Raw genomic sequence first — 20936 nt, 5'->3', positions numbered from 1 at the left:
CCACGGCGAGTGCCGCTGCCGCTGCCATCGGTTTTCTTGATCATTTGGTCGTGGGAGGAGCGAGGGGGGGCATCGCCGGAGAGGCGCTCACCAACCCGGCGGCCATTGTTGCGGTTGGAGCTGGAGCTTGAACTTGGTGGACTTTTTTATCCCCAAGCTCTTCTGCAGTGCGGGCAATGGTGCGATGGTCGTTTCCGACGGTGACAAGTTGATACGTCTCCGTCGTATCTACTTTTCCAAACACTTTTGCCCTTGTTTTGGACTCTAACGGAATGACCTGAAAATCAACGGAGCATTATTTTGGAATATATAATGAATAATGGAAGGAAGATCCACGTCAGGGGGTGCCCCACCTGTCCATGAGGGTGGGGGCGTGCCTGCCCCCCTGGGCGTGCCCCCTGCCTTGTGGGCCCTCTGACGCTCCACCGACCTCAACCTGGACTCCATATATTCACTTTCGGGGAGAAAAAACCGAGGAAGAAGGATTCATCGCGTTTACGATACGGAGCCGCCACCAAGCCCTAAACTCTCCCGGGAGGGCTGATCTGGAGTCCGTTCGGGGCTTCGGAGAGGGGAATCAGTTGCCAACGTCATCATCAACCATCCTACATCACCAATTTCATGATGATCACCTCCGTGCGTGAGTAATTCCATAGTAGGCTTGCTGGACGGTGATGGGTTGGATGAGATTTATCATGTAATCGAGTTAGTTTTGTTAGGGTTTGATCCCTAGTGTCCACTATGTTCTGAGATTGATGTTGCTATGACTTTGCTATGCTTAATGCTTGTCACTAGGGCCCGAGTGCCATGATTTTAGATCTGAACATATTATGTTTTCATCAATATATGAGAGTTCTTGGTCCTATCTTGCAAGTCTATAGTCACCTATTATGTGTTATGATCCGTTAACCCCAAAGTGACAATAATCGGGATACTTACCGGTGATGACCGTAGTTTGAGGAGTTCATGTATTCACTATGTGTTAATGCTTTGGTCCGGTACTCTATTAAAAGGAGGCCTTAATATCCCTTAGTTTTCGATAGGACCCCGCTGTCATGGGAGGGTAGGACAAAAGATTTCATGCAAGTTCTTTTCCATAAGCATGTATGACTATATTCGGAATACATGCCTACATTACATTGATGAACATGAGCTAGTTCTGTGTCACCCTAGGTTATGACTGTTACATGATGAACCGCATCCGGCATAATTCTCCATCACCGATCCATTGCCTACGAGCTTTCCATATATTGTTCTTCGCTTATTTACTTTCCCGTTGCTATTGTTATCATAACTACAAAACACCAAAAATATTACTTTTGCCATCGTTACCTTTTATCACTGTTACCACTACTATCATATTACTTTGCTACTAAACACTTTGCTGCAGATATTAAGTTTCCAGGTGTGGTTGAATTGACAACTCAGCTGCTAATACTTGAGAATATTCTTTGGCTCCCCTTGTGTCGAATCAATAAATTTGGGTTGAATACTCTACCCTCAAAAACTGTTGCGATCCCCTATACTTGTGGGTTATCACAAGTCGGCAGCAGTGGACGGCGGGCTGGCGATGGGGTCCGGGGTATCCATTCCGGCGGCTGGTTCGGTCATCGGTGGTGGCGGCGAGGCGTGGAGGCGGCTGCGACGGGAAAGAGGAGGCGGGAGAGAGGAGGCACCACTTTTCCTCATTGAGCGTGCAGTGAGAATATTTAGGGAGATTGGGGGGATTTTTTCGGTGGGGGAGGATAATTTATCCTCCACGGACCATTTTAGGGGATCAGCTATGGGTGGATAGCCTAATTTATCCTTCCTTAGCATCGGATAGGCTATCGGTTAGAGTTGCCCTAAGAGACTCATCCTCAATATCTTTTTTTAACATGAAACCTATCCACAGGAGGGGACAAGCAACATGTTTTGCACTGCACCCGCATGGTTTGTTTAGTTCACTTGGTTTATGTTCAGCTGTCCCTCTTCCACTTCCACCAATAATCACCATTAAGCATGTACTCATTCTGCCTCCTCTTCGTTTTCTTACTCCATTGATCACAGTGTCCACTACCACTAGGAACTTCTGCGATCCAACCACATGACCAAGTGCCTTATTTTATTGACTATTAATTCTTCTAGAATTCTCAACCCAATTGTGAGAGGATAGAACCTAATGAGTCGCCCTCCATGTTTGCAGGCAAGAGGAGTCCGTGGTCAATAAGGGAGCAAGACGATGAAGATCGGCAATGTTTATAAGAATCCTCGCGACGTCGATCGGTGTTAGCTTTGCATAGGTAGGAACGTTGTGTCTGCATGCTGAGTTCAACACAAGGATCCAGAAATTAGGAAAGGGAATGGTATGTATTAGTGATCTAAAAAGCAAGATTAGTTCCTTGTTGGTTCTTTCTTACCCATAGGACAAGGTAAGGCAGCCGCCGCCTTTGTGTAACGAGCTGAGCATAGCCTGCGGTTCGACCAGGACTGAGCGCTTGACCAAGTGCTCGGTTCAGCCACCTCCAGCCAGTAGTGGTTGGGAGTTAGCGATAAATTTGTTTGCACAACAATGTAGATGAGGGTAACATCTCGATAGGAACCCCGGTTAGCGCATCGTGACAGTGGACGAGGGTTATGTTTGGTTGCTAGGGGAGATACTCCCGGGGAAGAGAGGCCATGGTCGAAATATGCTTGACAAAATTAAAACCATGTGGAAGATTTGCTTTACCATTTGGGGGCCTCGATGGGGTGGGGATTTATTTCTCCGAGGATCAAGCACGCCATGCACCTGCCACATCCTATATCGTCAGGTTCTTGTGGCCATCGCACGCGTGTTTGTTCGGCGGACATAACTGCATGCCTCTTGTTCGCGAGACCAAGCGACGAGGGTTCCCTCCCCAACCCCGTGGGGCATGGAAGCCTGACCCAGTGAAAAGTCGTGGATAGGGTAGGGCTGCCCCGATCTCATGGGCCACCAAATGCGCTCGCATATCATCCGGGGATAAATTAGTACTACTTGGTTTCTCGGCCCAAGGAATAGGTAGGGATCTCCCCAAGATCCCATGAAACCAAATGACGCGGGGAGCTCCTATACGGCGCTGCAGGCGCCCGTTCGCGCTCCTGGCAGTGCCCCGTGCTGGCCCAGCCCACGAGTCGTTGTGACCAGTGAACGCAGAAACCTGACCAAAAAAGGTAAATAATACTGCTCTCTACAGGATTTGAACTCATCACATCGTGTTAACATACAGGTGCCACCAGTCACACGAGCTACTTGCCATTGTTGATTAGTAATAGAGGCAAACGCATAAGAACAAGGCTGCAGTGCTATTTTATTCATCTATTGTACCACTTTTTTGAATTAATTGGAAAAAAGATCATGATTTTGAAAAAAGTTCTTTGATTGTCAAAACAAGTTCATTGATTTTGCAAAGACGTTCATCAAATTTGATAAATGATCACATATTTTTAACAGAAAAAAAATCAAAATTGAAAAACGTTCATCGAAATTGAGAAAGGTTCATCAATTTTGATAAAAACTTCAGCGATTTTGAAAAATGTTTCTCAAATTTGAAAAAAAGTTAATCAATTTTCAAAAAAGGTCATCGAATTTGAAAAAAGTTCATAAAATTTTAAAAAAATTCACCAAATTAAAGTTTGTCAAAAAATTTAAAAAATCATAAATTTTAAAAAAAATCATCAAATTTGAAAATTTTCATCGATTCTGACAGAAGGTCACAAATCTAAAAAGTGTTCATCGAATTTGAAAAAAGTTCATAAAATTTAAAAAATGTTCACCAAATTAAAGTTTGTCAAATTTTAAAAAATCATAAATTAAAAAAATCATCAAATTTGAAAAAGTTCATCGATTCTGACAGAAGTTCGCAAATCTAAAAAAGTGTTCATCAATTTTAATTTTTTGGCAAAAATTGAGAAAAGTTCATGCATTTGCAAAAGAAAAGGAAACAAAAAAAAGATAAGAAAGAAAAACAAAACCGGTCGTGATTTGGTGAAAGAATAGAAGGAGATAAATGAGCTACCTGTCACATGGGATGGGTTGTCACAAGTAGTTGCAGCGTTGCTACCCTATGTATAGGTCGCAGGTTTGAATCCTTCGTTGCACTCTTTTTTTCCATTTTTACAGAAAAAGAGAAGGGAATGGAAGGAACTCGGCCGACCCAAAATTGCGCAGAGGGCGTGCGCTGAAGGCCCCCATTAGCAAAATGCCCTACAATGGGCGCCAGCAGCGCCAAATAGGGTTTGCAATGAGGCAATTGTGCAAGTGCAGCGACGGCAGGGGCATTGCACCGAACTAGAGTTAGAGCAACTTCAACGTGCTCACCCAAAATGGACACGCGCTTTGTCCATTTGGGTCGGCCAGGTGGACATGCGCGTCCGCTTTTCATTTGTGCTGGCAGGTGCACCCAGCGAGAGGCATACCTATTTTTACCGACATGGTCGAAACTGACTTAATTAAGCATAATTATACATAAATGGCCTGTCAAACGCCGACCAAAGTCCACTTAAACATAACTAAACATTAAAAAACCTAATAAACGCCACACACAGCCCTAGTAGACTGCCTTGCCATTGCCCTTTCCCTTGACGTCATCGTCGTCGCCTCCGGTGAGGTCGATGAAGACGGGAGGCGGCCCGGCCCAACCAAACGCGGCTTGATAGGCCACTAGTGCAACCTCCTCTAGCGTCTGCTGCGACGGTGGCATTGCGGCGAGACGGACGCGCTCCTCCTCCTCCTCCCCACGGTGCAGCAGCTTCTCCCGGCGCATCTGCTGCTCGATGTCGGCCCCCTCCTTCACGATCCAATGCGCCTTCCAGCGCTCAACGTGGGCCGCCTCCTTTTCTAGCATGGAGGCGAAGTAGGAAGGAGACACCCTCACCCATTCATGGAGCTCGCCAGTCCACAAATAGGACTCCTCGGGCCTAGTGGGGGGTGGCGGTGACCGCTTTCGAGTGGGCGTTGGCTCGCGTTCTAGCTCCGACTCGGCCCTGGCTCGACGTGGGCGGCGTCGGCGGCGGTGCTGGCATGAACAGGGGTGCCGTGGATGGAGTCCCCCATCGCGGACAAAGCAAGGGCTTGCTCCAGCCCATCCCAATGGGTGTCCTCCTCGAGGCTGCTCCCCTCCAGCGTGTGTTGTAGGGCCTCCTCGAGGGCGGCTTGGCTCTGCCTCCGCCTGCTCTTCCTCCGGCTTTACTCGCATGGGCGACGGTGGAACTTTGTGGTTGATGTGGGCACCGAGGCGGCGCTCCTCCTCATGCTCTAGCGCAAACCAGTGCTCCTAGTTGGGAGATGTTGGGGAACATAGTAATTTCAAAAAATTCCTACGCACACACAGGATCATGGTGATGCATAGCAACGATAGGGGAGAGTGTGTCCACATACCCTCATAGACCGAATCTGGAAGCGTTAGCACAACGCAGTTGATGTAGTCGTACGTCTTCATGATCCGACCAATCCAAGTACCGAATGCACGGCACCTCCGAGTTCTGCACACGTTCAACTTGATGACGTCCCGCGAGCTCCGATCCAGCAAAGCTTCACAGGAGAGTTTCGTCAGCACGACGGCGTGGTGACAGTGATGATGATGCTACCGACACAGGGCTTTGCCTAAGCACCGCTACGATATGATCGAGGTGGATTATGGTGGAGGGGGGCACCGCACACGGCTAAGAGATCAATGATCAATTGTTGTGTCTATGGGGTGCCCCCCTACCCCCGTATATAAAGGAGCAAGGGGAGGAGGTGGACGGCCAGGGAGAGGCGCGCCAAGAGGGGGAGTCCTACTCCCACTAGGAGTATGACTCCTCCCTTTCCTAGTAGGAGTAGGAGAGGGGGAAGGAAAGGGAGAGAAGGAGAAGGAAAGAGGGGGCCGGCCCCCTTGCCCTAAACCAATTCAGTTTGGGCCTGGGGGGGCCCACACTTCCCTTGCTGCCCTCTATTTCCACTAAGGCCCATATAGGCCCATTAAGCCTCCCGGGGGGTTCCGGTAACCCCCCGGTACTCCGGTATATGTCCGAAACCTTTCTGGTGTATGAACATAGTCGTCCAATATATCGATCTTTACATCTCGACCATTTCGAGACTCCTCGTCATGTCCGTGATCATATCCGGGACTCCGAACTACCTTTGGTACATTGAAACAAAAAAACTCATAATACCGATCGTCATCGAACTTTAAGCGTGCGGACCCTACGGGTCCGAGAACTATGTAGACATGACCGAGACACGTCTTCGGTCAATAACCAATAGCGGAACCTGGATGCTCATATTGGCTCCCACATATTCTACGAAGATCTTTATCGGTCAAACCGCATAACAACATACGTTGTTCCCTTTGTCATTGGTATGTTACTTGCCCGATATTCGATCGACGGTATCTCAATACCTAGTTCAATATCGTTACCAGCAAGTCTCTTTACTTGTTCCGTAATACATCATCCCGCAACTAACTCATTAGTTACAATGCTTGCAAGGCTTATAGTGATGTGCATTACCGAGTGGGCCCAGAGATACCTCTTTCTACAATTGGAGTGACAAATCCTAATCTCGAAATACGCCAACTCAACAAGTACCTTCGGAGACACCTGTACAGCACCTGTATAATCACCCAGTTACGTTGTGATGTTTGGTAGCACACAAAGTGTTCCTCCGGTAAACTGGAGTTGCATAATCTCATAGTCATAGGAACATGTATAAGTCATGAAGAAAGCAATAGCAACATACTAAACGATCAAGTGCTAAGCTAACGGAATGGGTCAAGTCAATCACATCATTCTCCTAATGATGTGATCCCGTTAATGAAATGACAACTTATGTCTATGGCTAGGAAACGTAACCATCTTTGATCAACGAGCTAGTCAAGTAGAGGCATACTAGTGACACTCTGTTTGTCTATGTACTCACACATGTATCATGTTTCCGGTTAATACAATTCTAGCATGAATAATAAACATTTATCATGATATAAGGAAATAAATCTCTATGTCTCCCACCTGGACTTGATCCCGGATGGAGTTGAAGCGTCTCTTGATGTGCTTGGTTCTCTTGTGAAATCTGGATTCCTTTGCCAAGGCAATTGCACTAGTATTGTCACAAAAGATTTTCATTGGACCCGATGCACTAGGTATGACACCTAGATCGGATATGAACTCCTTCATCCAGACTCCTTCCTTTGCTGCTTCCGAAGCAGCAATGTACTCTGCTTCACATGAAGATCCCGCAACGACGCTCTGTTTAGAACTGCTCCAACTGGCAGCTCCACCATTCAATATAAACACGTATCCGGTTTGCGATTTAGAATCGTCCGGATCAGTGTCAAAGTTTGCATCAACGTAACCATTTACGATGAGCTCTTTGTCACCTCCATAAATGAGAAACATATCCTTAGTCCTTTTCAGGTACTTCAGGATGTTCTTGGCCGCTGTCCAGTGATCCACTCCTGGATTACTTTGTTACCTCCCTGCTAAACTAATAGCAAGGCACACATCAGGTCTGGTACACAACATTGCATACATGATAGAGCCTATGGCTGAAGAGGGAACATCTTTCATTTTCTCTCTATCTTTTGCAGTGGTCGGGCATTGAGTCTTACTCAACTTCACACCTTGTAATACAGGCAAGAACCCTTTCTTTGCCTGATCCATTTTGAACTTCTTCAAAACTTTGTCAAGGTATGTGCTTTGTGAAAGTCCAATTAAGCGTCTTGATCTATCTCTATAGATCTTGATGCCCAATATGTAAGAAGCTTCACTGAGGTCCTTCATTGAAAAACTCTTATTCAAGTATCCTTTTATGCTATCCAGAAATTCTATATAATTTACAAACAACAATATGTCATCCACATATGATATTAGAAATGCTACAGAGCTCCCACTCACTTTCTTGTAAATACAGGCTTCTCCAAAAGTATGTATAAAACCATATGCTTTGATCACACTATCAAAGCGTTTATTCCAACTCTGAGAAGCTTGCACCGGTCCATAAATGGATCGTTGGAGCTTGCACACTTTGTTAGTACCTTTTGGATCGATAAGACCTTAAGGTTGCATCATATACAACTCTTCTTCCAGAAATCTATTTAGGGATGCAGTCCTTACATCCATTTGCCAAATTTCATAATCATAAAATGCGGCAATAGCTAACATGATTCGGACGGACTTAAGCATCGCTACAGGTGAGAAGGTCTCATCGTAGTCAACTCCTTGAACTTGTCGAAAACCTTTTGCAACAAGTCGAGCTTTGTAGGCAGTAGCATTACCATCAGTGTCTGTCTTCTTCTTGAAGATCCATTTATTCTCGATGGCTTGCCAATCATCGGGAAAGTCAACCAAAGTCCACACTTTGTTCTCATACATGGACCCCATCTCAGATTTCATGGCCTCAAACCATTTTGCGGAATCTGGGCTCATCATCGCTTCCTCATAGTTCGTAGGTTCGTCATGGTCTAGCAACATGACCTCCAGAACAGGATTATCGTACCACTCTGGTGCCGATCTTACTCTGGTTGACCTACGAGGTTCGGTAGTAACTTGATCTGAAGTTTCATGATCATCATCATTAGCTTCCTCACTAATTATTGTCGGTATCACAGGAACCGGTTTCTGTGATGAACTACTTTCCAATAAGGGAGCAGGTACAATTACCTCATCAAGTTCAACTTTCCTCCCACTCACTTCTTTCGAGAGAAACTCCCTCTCTAGAAAGGATCCATTCTTAGCAACAAAAGTATTGCCTTCAGATCTGTGATAGAAGGTGTACCCAACTATTTCTTTTGGGTATCCTATGAAGACACATTTCTCCGACTTGGGTTCGAGCTTATCAGGTTGAAGCTTTTTCACATAAGCATCGCAGCCCCAAATTTTAAGAAACGACAACTTTGGTTTCTTGCCAAACCATAGTTCATAAGGAGTCGTCTCAACGGATTTAGATGGTGTCCTATTTAACGTGAATGCAGCCGTCTCTAAAGCACAACCCCAAAACGATAGCGGTAAATCAGCAAGAGACATCATGGATCGCACCATATCTAGTAAGGTACGATTACGACGTTCGGACACACCATTACGCTGTGGTGTTCCAGGTGGCGTGAGTTGCGAAACTATTCCGCATTGTTTCAAATGTAGACCAAACTCGTAGCTCAAATATTCTCCTCCACGATCAGATCGTAGAAACTTTATTTTCTTGTTACGATGATTTTCCACTTCACTCTGAAATTATTTGAACTTTTCAAATGTTTTAGACTTATGTTTCATTAAGTAGATATACCCATATCTTCCTAAATCATCTGTGAAGGTGAGAAAATAACGATACCCGCCGCGAGCCTCAATATTCATTGGACCACATACATCAGTATGTATGATTTCCAACAAATCTGTTGCTCGCTCCATTGTTCCAGAGAACGGCGTTTTAGTCATCTTGCCCATGAGGCATGGTTTGCAAGCACCAAGTGATTCATAATCAAGTGATTCCAGAAGTCCATCAGTATGGAGTTTCTTCATGCGCTTTACACCAATATGACCCAAACGGCAGTGCCACAAATAAGTTGCACTATCATTATTAACTCTGCATTTTTTGGCTTCAACATTATGAATATGTGTGTCACTACTATCGAGATTTAACACAAATAGACCACTCTTCAAGGGTGCATGACCATAAAAGATATTACCCATATAAATAGAACAACCATTATTCTCAGATTTAAATGAATAACCATCTCGCATTAAACAAGATCCAGATATAATGTTCATGCTCAACGCTGGCACCAAATAATAATTATTCAGGTCTAAAACTAATCCCGAAGGTAGATGTAGAGGTAGCATGCCGACGGCGATCACATCGACTTTGGAATCATTTCCCACGCGCATCGTCACCTCGTCCTTAGCCAGTCTCCGCTTAATCCATAGTCCCTGTTTCGAGTTGAAAATATTAGCAAAAGAATCAGTATCAAATACCCAGGTGCTACTGCGAGCTCTGGTAAGGTATGCATCAATAACATGTATATCATATATACCTTTGTTCACCTTGCCATCCTTCTTATCCGCCAAATACTTGGGGCAGTTCCGCTTCAAGTGACCAATCTGTTTGCAGTAGAAGCACTCAGTCTCAGGCTTAGGTCCAGACTTGGGTTTCTTCTCCTGAGTAGCAACTTGTTTGTTGTTCTTCTTGAAGTTCCCCTTCTTCTTCCCTTTACCATTTTTCTTGAAACTGGTGGTCTTGTTGACCATCATAACTTGATGCTCCTTCTTGATTTCTATCTCCGCTGCCTTTAGCATTGCGAAGAGCTCGGGGATTGTCTTATTCATCCCTTGCATATTATAGTTCATCACGAATCTAACGCCCACAATGCGGCTATATCTCCCACGTGTCGAAGCACGACTTAGAGACAAAACTGCATTGCAAGCAATGTCGCAAGTGAGGTAATCTTCACACAACCCATGTAATAAATAAGGGAAAGAGATACATAGTTGGCTTACACTCGCCACGTCACACAATGCATAAATAACATTACATTCATCCAGTTACACTCAAGGTCCGACTACGGAACCAAAATGAAGAACAACCCCAAATGCGACAAAGATCCCCGATCGCCCCAACTGGGCTCCACTACTGATCAACTGGAAACGGAAACAATATAACAAACATGATCTTCATCAAGCTCCTCCTTGAGCTCGGTTGCGTCATCTGCATGGTTTCATCGACACCTGCAACTGGTTTTGGAAGTAAATGTGAGTCACGGGGACTCAACAATCTCACACCCTTGCGATCAAGACTATTTAAGCTTATAGGTAGGGAAAATGTATGAGGTGGAGCTGCAGCAAGCACTAGCATATATGGTGGCTAACTTACGCAAATGAGAGCGAGAAGAGAAGCCAAGGCATGGTCGAGAAACTATGATCAAGAAGTGATCCTAGAACAACCTACGTCAAGCATAACTCCAACACCGTGTTCACTTGCCGGACCCCGCCGAGAAGAGACCATCACGGCTACACACGCGGTTGATGCATTTTAATTACGTTAAGTGTCAAGTTCTCTACAACCGGACATTAACAAATTCCCATTTGCCCATAACCGCGGGCACGGCTTTCGAAAGTTCAAAACCCTGCAGGGGTGTCCCACCTTAGCCCATCACAAGCTCTCACGGTCAATGAAGGATATTCCTTCTCCCAGGAAGACTCGATCAGGCTCGGAATCCCGGTTACAAGACATTTCGACAATGGTAAAACTAAACCAGCAAAGCCACCCGATGCATCGACAATCTCGATAGGAGCTGCACATATGTCGTTCTCAGGGCAACACCGGATGAGACATCCTACGGGTAAAACCAACCGTCAAGTTTCCCCGAGGTGGCCCCGCAGTCTACCCAGTTTGGACCAACACTTAGAGAAGCACTGGCCCCGGGGGGGGGGGGGTTAAAATAAAGATGACCCTTGAGTCTGCAGAACCCAAGGGAAGGTGGTAGGTTGTTAGTGCAAATGGTAAAACCAAGGTTGGGCCTTGCTGGAGGAGTTTTATTCAAAGCAAACTGTCAAGGGGTTCCCATTATAACCCAACCGTGTAAGGAACGCAAAATCAAGGAACATAACACCGGTATGATGGAAACTCAGGTGGCAAGAGTGGAACAAAACACCAGGCATAAGGCCGAGCCTTCCACCCTTTACCAAGTATATAGATGCATTAAGTAAATAAGATATATTGTGATATCCCAAACAAATCCATGTTCCAACATGGAACAAACTCCAATCTTCACCTGCAACTAACAACGCTATAAGAGGGGCTGAGCAAAGCGGTAACATAGCCTAACAACGGTATGCTAGGACAAGGTGGGTTAGAGGTTTGACAAGGCAATATGGGAGGCATGATAAAGCAAGTGGTAGGTATCGCAGCACAGGCAAAGCAATAGTGCGAGCAACTAGCAAGCAAAGATAGAAGTGATTTCGAGGGTATGGTCATCTTGCCTGAGCAAGGAAGAAGAACGAGTCCATGAAGAAGACAAACGGACAGAGTCGAGCGAATCCTCACAAACGCGGCGTTATCGGAACTAAACCGAAGAAGCAATACCGGAAAGAAGCAAACAACATAGTAAACAACCACCACATAAACATGGCATGATGCGAAACCAAGTATGATGCATGTCCGGTTTAAAGATACATGGCATGGCAAAGTGCACAAACAATCCTACAAATTAAGTGGACCTCAATATGCAATGAGTTGCATATTGATGGAACACCACATTCAAGTTATTTAGTTCGATCTCGTTTATGTACCCAACAATATTAAATGTTGATTAACATGGCAAGCGGGTGAAGCATATGAAAACAACCTAACTAGGCAAGTTTAAATGAGGCCGGAACAACAAACAACAATTCCGGTAAATCCCCATATGCATTTATCAATTTGGTGCAACAACAATTTTAAACATTTAAATGTTATTATCATGATGCGAATGACATGTGCAAGTTTTATGCAATGATTATGAAAATGTTGATAAGAGCATTATGAAACATTCTGTCATCGTGGCGGAAATGAAAAGGGGTGCCACGGCAACGATAACGAAACAGTGCCACGGCAACTTTCCGGTTCCGACTACTCATCGAGACGTCGGTGCAAAAGAAAGTGTGGCAGGAGCATGCAAATGATGGTGGGGTGATCCCGGTTACCGGGTGTCCCACGAGTTGGCGACAAGGAAACGAGTGACAATTTGGACGCGGTGCAAACACGAGCATCTCAAACATTGCAAGCATTCGTTCACCGACGTCGTCTCGAGGTTATACCTTCGAAGCATGCCTTTTCGGAACGGAATGGTTCTCGTTCGGTGCCAAGTAGAGGAAGTAGACGTTCTCGCGACGATGGTAGTGGAAGTAGTCATTCTCGCACGCTCAAGGGTCGACGGTAGAGGTTCTCGCGATCTTGGCGACGGTAGTGGTACATGTTTATCGTTGCACGAGTTTCCGTAGACGTTCATGTCATCGTTGTTGTGGTACTTGGGGTATTCGGACTTTCCGGTCCCGTTCTTGCGACGGTAGTCATTCACATTTGTTTGGAGAGGTACTTGATGACTCCAACGTCTTCGGGGCGACAGCAGTTGTACACGGTCCACGAGACGTCGATCGTTCAGGGTCCGACTTGCGGGTCTTGCCGACATGAGTGGTTCTTGGCATTTTTGTGTAGACGAACTTGGCGCATCTGAAGGGTCACACTCGTCGTCGTGGGAACTTGGTGAATCCGAGGTCTTGGTGCGCCTGTGGCGTCGAGCACGGGAGAACGTGATGCGGGGGCAGAGGAGAGGCAGAGGCGCCTGGCTGCGCATGTCGGGGCCGAGCTGCTGCACCGGCTGACGGCGACGAAGGCAGAGTTGGGGAACGGGCACGACGATGGAATGGCTGCCCGGCTCCACAGGCTCCTGGCGGAGGAGGAGAAGCTGCAGGGGTGGAGCTTGGCGCCGTCTCCCTGTCGGGGATGATGATGGGGAGGCATGGATATCGCTGGCGCAGGCGGAGGTCGGGGCCTGGAGGGATCGAGAGAGAGGAGGTGAGGCAGAGAGCAAGGGGGATCGAGGAGACGGGGAGGTTCGAAGGAGATGGGGATCGAGCGCGGTGTCTCCTCTCCTAGCAGCTGAGGGAAGGAATCGAGGGAGAGGGAGATCGGGTAGGGTTAGGAGGGAGTGGGCCAGGAAGGTTGGGCCGGTGTGGGAGGTCTGCTGGAGGGCGCCAGCTGGGCCTTGGCCAACTGGTGCGGCTGCGGGACGTTGGGAGGCCCAGGTGGGCAGTGGTGCAGGCCTGGCAAGGGTGCAGGCCGCCTCTCTCTCTAAATATCTCTCTTTTACCATTTTAAAACAAAACAGAAAAGAGAAGGTAGGGGGTGGAAACTGGGCATGGGGATAATTTTACTGGACTCGCAATAATGATCTTGATCCATGTATAAATGGGCATGTGTACAAAGTTTGGATTGGAACTCGTTTGAATTAAATTCAAATGAGTTCGAATAAGAAGTGGGCGTTAGAAAGGTCCCAAAATGTTGAGATTTTTGGTAGACCTCCGGAAAAAGATAAAATAATTTATGGGCGAAGTTTGAGGAGCAAACTCGAAGCAGAAAAGACATGTGATTATTTGCAAGTGTGTTCGTGGGTGATTCTGAAAATGGAATATTTAATATAGCTCCCTAATATCGGGAGGATATGTTATAAAGAGAATCATCATGTGAATTCCCTCGATTTAAATGGATCAAAGATCCATGCCCTTTATTTAGTTAAGTAGAGATGCAAAGATTGATGACATGATGGCATGATGACATGATGCAACGATGAATGCAACAAACCAACAACTCACAAGACGAAACTCGTAAAACATGGAAGGCGTCTGAAGCTCCGGTCTTGGGCGTTACAACACACCACCACTACGAGAGGATCTCGCCCCGAGATCTAGAATGGCACCGGAGGGAAAAACGGAAGAGAAAGAGAAAAGGTAAAACTAAGTTGATTCTTTGACAAAGGAATGAAACCAAAGAACCTTGAGAGGTTGAGCAAATTGAAAGAAAGAATGCAACGAAGAAGTACAAAGTTGCAAACACTCCGTTAGGAAAAGAGGAACAAGGAAGAACCAATTCGGGTAGCACTCCGGTTGAAAAGAGATGCAAGACTTGATAAGGTGGAAAGAACCTGAGCAGAGGTCACAACACTCCGGATAAAAGAATAAGCACGAAAAGAACACGATTCTGACAAAACAAGAAGATGGGTTGAAGAGAGCAACATCACAATGCCTCCGGAACAAATAAAAGAATGGAATGGATTGAACGGAGGGAAACAAGATCTTGAGAGAGTACGCTTACAACAAATGCTAGAACAGAGTTGTTGGAAAAAAACCAACAATGAAAAGAGTAAGCTTGATGTGGGCTTATCGAAAACATCCCAAAATTATGAGGTGAAATTCTGCCACTAACGAAACAATAGATTGGATTGATATGAACAATGCGACGAGAAGCTTATTTCACCGGGGCGATAGATGAAGAACTTGGGTCATTTATGAGCACCATAAATAGCAACAATCCTTAGAGAAAGCTTTGGGTGAAATATAACCCAAGATAGCTCCAACGAGGAGATTGATGGATTTAAAATACCTCATTCTTAACAACATGTGAATCATGAAACATGAACTCAAATTATCAAGAATGACATAATACCACCTCCACTGATACGGAAGAAATAATTGCACTCCGGATTACAAGATGAAGAATGCTTGGGTTCCTCTGAAAAGAATCTCAATAAACACTTCGAGAATGAATTAAATCCTTGATGAACCATCATGTTGAGCCTCCATGAAGAACTCCGGTAATAAAAGGATGATCAAACGAAAAAGAAGGAAGAAAAGAATAAGATTGAAGCCTTGCAATGATTAGAAGGAGCTTCGTGACGAGATAACGCGGAAAAACTTGGAACTCTGGGAAAAGAAAAGATGAAACAATTGAAACCGAGAATTTGATGAGCCTCCGGAATAAGGAATTAATCACTCGATGAAACAAGAATAAGAATTACATTATGCTTATCCTTCATCGATTTAACTTGATGACAAGCAACGGATTTGACATACTACTTATTCTCGTAGAAAGGATTAAAATAGATATAGCACAAACTTGGGAAGGTCTTAATGAACCACCGGAAGGGTTGAAAAGAACGAATGAATTGATATGATAACGAATGACGAGAACTCTTGCACGAACCACCGTAAGAATTGAAAAACAAACGAAGTAAAGGGATGAATCACCGGTAAGAATTTGCAAATGAACGAAGATACATGAGAGAGTTTAGATACAAGAGAACGAAGAGATCATGAACTGATTAGAGGATATTTGATCGATGCACTGGTAAGATTTGGAGAACGAGAGCTGGAAGCTGAGAATGAATAATTCTGAGATGATGGGCTCTGGATGATCAAACTGAAAATACTCCTGAATTTCTCCGGATAGGTGGGAAGAATTCTCACAATCAAAACAATTATGAGAGTATGGCATCAAGCTAGAATCACGAATCTTTGAAAGAACGGATATGATTCCAGAGAAACTCTTCTTCGGTCTTCAAATGCAGAGAATGACAATGAGAAACCCCACCTTGAGTTGTTGAGGCACTCCGGAATGGAAATTAGAAAGGTTGAACCAACAACGAAAATAATTTGAAAGATCTTAGAGAAGAACATATGATTGATGATAATTCATTCTTACGTCCAACTTGGAAAACAATTTGAGAGTAACTCCGGGAAAATTAGAAGAGTCAGGTAAGATCCTGGAAAAAGACCTGTGGGTTAGGGCTCACTCAAAAGAAACACCATTGAACGATTTGAAAGAGATATTGCGCCGGTTGAATTAAATGGCTTGAATGAGAGAACATCCTCGAAAGAGCTTGAATGAAAGCAGAGTGGAAACACGAATCTTCTGAGCTATCTCTGGCACTTCGGAACAAATGTATAGCGGGAGGTGAATGATTAAGAGGTGCACCGGCATGAGAAGGCATTTGAAACGAGGAAAGGATATGATCAACAAAACTTGACTTGGATCCAACGGAGAAGGAAAAGAATGATGAATGACGAACTTGAAGAGCATCTTCATGAGAATCACCGGATAAGAACATTGACGGAAAAGAATGGAGAGACTTTACATGGACAAAATGGATACTTGATTAAGAAATCCGAGTCCTCGAAGAAAAAAAAGGGTGGGAGGGTGGGAAAAACAAAGACAACTTGGGACGGATGAAACAAACACCGATGAGAATACTTAGAGTTGAACTTGCAGATGTTGAAAAAGTTTGGATCCACTTGAAGAGAGACACACCAGTTCAGAAGAAATTGAGATAGCAAACTCGAAGATCAAGAAGGATTTGTATTCACATAGGAATATGAGAACACCGCTTAGGAAAGGTATGGAATCAACATTTGGCTTCGAAGCAACTCAAATACCACAACTGAAAAACAAAACAAAGGATTGACTTGCAAAATAAGCCGGAACAAACATATGATAGAGATTTTGTCCGAAGTTTTCGTGGTGGGGCCCACACGGGCTCGATCGTACAACACCATCATGTACAAGGCATTGCACATGACATACGAAGTGTCCCCGAGTCAGCATAGCCAAGGACTCTTTAAGACACAACGAGACCACTGTAAAACCAACCGTGGATAGGCGGACCACTAGACGTCGAACCCCAATATCATATCATACATCTGTCGGAAAGATATCCTAAGAGCTACTTGAATTCCCACTTATAAACTCCCGAAATTTTCCCGGTTATGCAATCAGGTGTTGGGGATACAAGGGAAGCATAATATCTCACCCAAAACTAGCAAATCCTACATCCAGCTGTATCCATCCTTCAACACATAACCAAGAAACCTTCGGAAATCATTTACCTCAACCTTCGAAAAGCATCCGTTATACAAGTTATGGCAATACTCCCGAACTCCCGCCCCAGTACTGGGTGGAGTCGAGGTTATCTCACCAACAACTGCATAAAAGAGTTTTTCGATGTCGGCGAAACTCAGGTATTCCAGAACTGCAACGATAAAATTGTGACGACAACACCTCGGAGCTCAACTCCCCGGGACACTGCCACAACCCCTAAATGTCAGGAGGCACCAAGAACAATGTTCTCGTCACAAAACCATCGGAACGATTCCAAGATACCCGCGTGATCCTAAATTTTTTTTAGTGAAATTTGAGAAGAGAAGAGTCAAAACTCTACGTCCGGATGCCTCACCAGAGCGACGAAGGGACTGAGGAGTAAAAAGAATCCTACTCTCCGATATATATATATATATATAAATCCTAAAAGACTCAAAACATTTTTCTAGACTCAACAACGCCAGCGATTCGATCAAGAAGGGGGCTCCTAAGTCGGGATGGCTCTGATTACCAACTTGTAACGCCCACGATGCGACTATATCTCCCACGCGTCGAAGCACGACTTAGAGGCATAACCGCATTGCAAGCAATGTCGCAAGTGAGCTAATCTTCACACAACCCATGTAATAAATAAGGGAAAGAGATACATAGTTGGCTTACACTCGCCACGTCACACAATGCATAAATAACATTACATTCATCCAGTTACACTCAAGGTTCGACTACAGAACCAAAATGAAGAACAACCCCAAATGCGACAAAGATCCTCGATCGCCCCAACTGGGCTCCACTACTGATCAACTAGAAATGGAAACAACATAACAAACACAATCTTCATCAAGCTCCTCCTTGAGCTCGGTTGCGTCACCTGCATGGTTTCATCGACACCTGCAACTGGTTTTGGAAGTAAACTGTGAGTCATGGGGACTCAGCAATCTCACACCCTCGCGATCAAGACTATTTAAGCTTATAGGTAGGGAAAAGGTATGAGGTGGAGCTGCAGCAAGCACTAGCATATATGGTGGCTAACTTACGCAAATGAGAGCGAGAAGAGAAGCCAAGGCACGGTCGAGAAACTATGATCAAGAAGTGATCCTATAACAACCTACATCAAGCATAACTCCAACATCGTGTTCACTTCCCGGACCCCGCCGAGAAGAGACCATCATGGCTACACACGCGGTTGATGCATTTTAATTACGTTAAGTGTCAAGTTCTCTACAACCAGACATTAACAAATTCCCATCTGCCCATAACCGCGGGCACGGCTTTTGAAAGTTCAAAACCCTGCAGGGGTGTCCCAACTTAGCCCATCACAAGCTCTCACGGTCAACGAAGGATATTCCTTCTCCCGGGAAGACCCAATCAGGCTCGGAATCCCGGTTACAAGACATTTCGACAATGGTAAAAGTAAACCAGCAAAGCTGCCCGATGCGCCGACAATCCCGATAGGAGCTGCACATATCTCGTTCTCAGGGCAACACCGGATGAGACATCCTACGAGTAAAACCAACCCTCAAGTTTCCTCGAGGTGGCCCCACAGTCTACTCAGTTCAGACCAACACTTAGAGAAGCACTGGCCCGGGGGGGTTAAAATAAAGATGACCCTTGAGTCTACAGAACCCAAGGGAAGGTGGTAGGTTGTTAGTGCAAATGGTAAAACCAAGGTTGGGCCTTGCTGGAGGAGTTTTATTCAAAGCGAACTGTCAAGGGGTTCCCATTATAACCCAACCGTGTAAGGAACGCAAACTCAAGGAACATAACACTAGTATGACGAAAACTAAGGTGGCAAGAGTGGAACAAAACACCAGGCATAAGGCCGAGCCTTCCACCCTTTACCAAGTATATAGATGCATTAAGTAAATAAGATATATTGTGATATCCCAAACAAATACATGTTCCAACATGGAACAAACTCCAATCTTCACCTGCAACTAACAACGCTATAAGAGGGGCTGAGCAAAGCCCTAACATAGCCAAACAACGGTTTGCTAGGACAAGGTGGGTTAGAGGTTTGACAAGGCAATATGGGAGGCATGATAAAGCAAGTGGTAGGTATCGCAACATAGGCAAAGCAATAGAGTGAGCAACTAGCAAGCAAAGATAGAAGTGATTTCGAGGGTATGGTCATCTTTCCTGAGATCCCGCAAGGAAGAAGAACGAGTCCATGAAGAAGACAAACGAACGGAGTCGAGCGAATCCTCACAAACGCGGTGTTATCGGAACTAAACCGAAGAAGCAACACCGGAAAGAAGCAAACAACATAGTAAACAACCACCACATAAACATGGCATGATGCACAACCAAGTATGATGCATGTCCGGTTTAAAGATACATGGCATGGCAAAGTGCACAAACAATCCTACAAATTAAGTGGAGCTCAATATGCAACGAGTTGCATATTGACGGAATACCACATTCAAGTTATTTAGTTCGATCTCGTTTATGTACCCAACAATATTAAATGTTGATTAACATGGCAAGGGGGGTGAAGCATACGAAAACAACCTAACTAGGCAAGTTTAAATGAGGCCGGAACAACAAACAACAATTCCGGTAAATCCCCATATGCATTTATCAATTTGGTGCAACAACAATTTTAAACATTTAAATGTTATTATCATGATGCGAATGACATGTGCAAGTTTTATGCAATAATCATGAAAATGTTGATAAGAGCATTATGAAACATTTTGTCATCATGGCGGAAATGAAAAGGGGTGCCACAACAATGATAATGAAACGGTGCCACGGCAACGTTTCGGTTCCGACAACTCATCGAGACGTCGGTGCAAAAGAAAGTGTGGAAGGAGCGTGCAAAAGATGGTGGGGTGATCCCGGTTACCAGGTGTCCCACGAGTTGGTGACAAGGAAACGAGTGACAATTTGGACATGGTGAAAACACGAGCATCTCAAACATCGCAAGCATTCGTTCATGGACGTCGTCTCGAGGTTATACCTTTGAAGCGTGCCTTTTTGGAACGGAACGGTTCTCGTTCGGTGCCAAGAAGAGGAAGTAGACGTTCTCACGACGACGGTAGTGGAAGTAGTCGTTCTCGCACGCTCTAGGGTCAACTCTAGAGGTTCTCGCGATCTCGGCGATGGTAGTGGTACATGTTTGTCGTTGCACGAGTTTCCGTAGACGTTCATGTCATCGTTGTCGTGGTACTTGGGGTCTTCGGACTTTCCGGTCCCGTTCTTGCGACGGTAGTCGTTCACGTTCGTTCGAAGAGGTACTTGATGACTCCAATGTCTTCGGGGCGACGATAGTTGTACACGGTCCACGAGATGTCGATCTTTTGGGGTCCGACTTGCAGGTCTTGTCGACATGAGTGGTTCTTGGCGTTTTTGTGTAGACGAACTTGGCGCATCTGAAGGCTCACACTCGTCGTCGTGGGAACTTGGTGAATCCGAGGTCTTCGAGGTCGACGGTAGTTGTTCTTGGCGCCGGGCGTCGAGGTACTTGGCGTTCATGGGATTCCGATGATGGTAGTAGAGGTACGTGACGCAAAACTTTGTAGGTGTTCGGGCGCCTGTGGTCTTGACGGTCTTGACAGTC

Source organism: Triticum aestivum, chromosome 5A (genome assembly GCF_018294505.1).
Source record: "Triticum aestivum cultivar Chinese Spring chromosome 5A, IWGSC CS RefSeq v2.1, whole genome shotgun sequence".
Lineage (NCBI taxonomy): Eukaryota > Viridiplantae > Streptophyta > Magnoliopsida > Poales > Poaceae > Triticum > Triticum aestivum.
The sequence above is the reverse complement of the archived record's forward strand: the minus strand, read 5'-3'. Positions refer to the sequence as shown.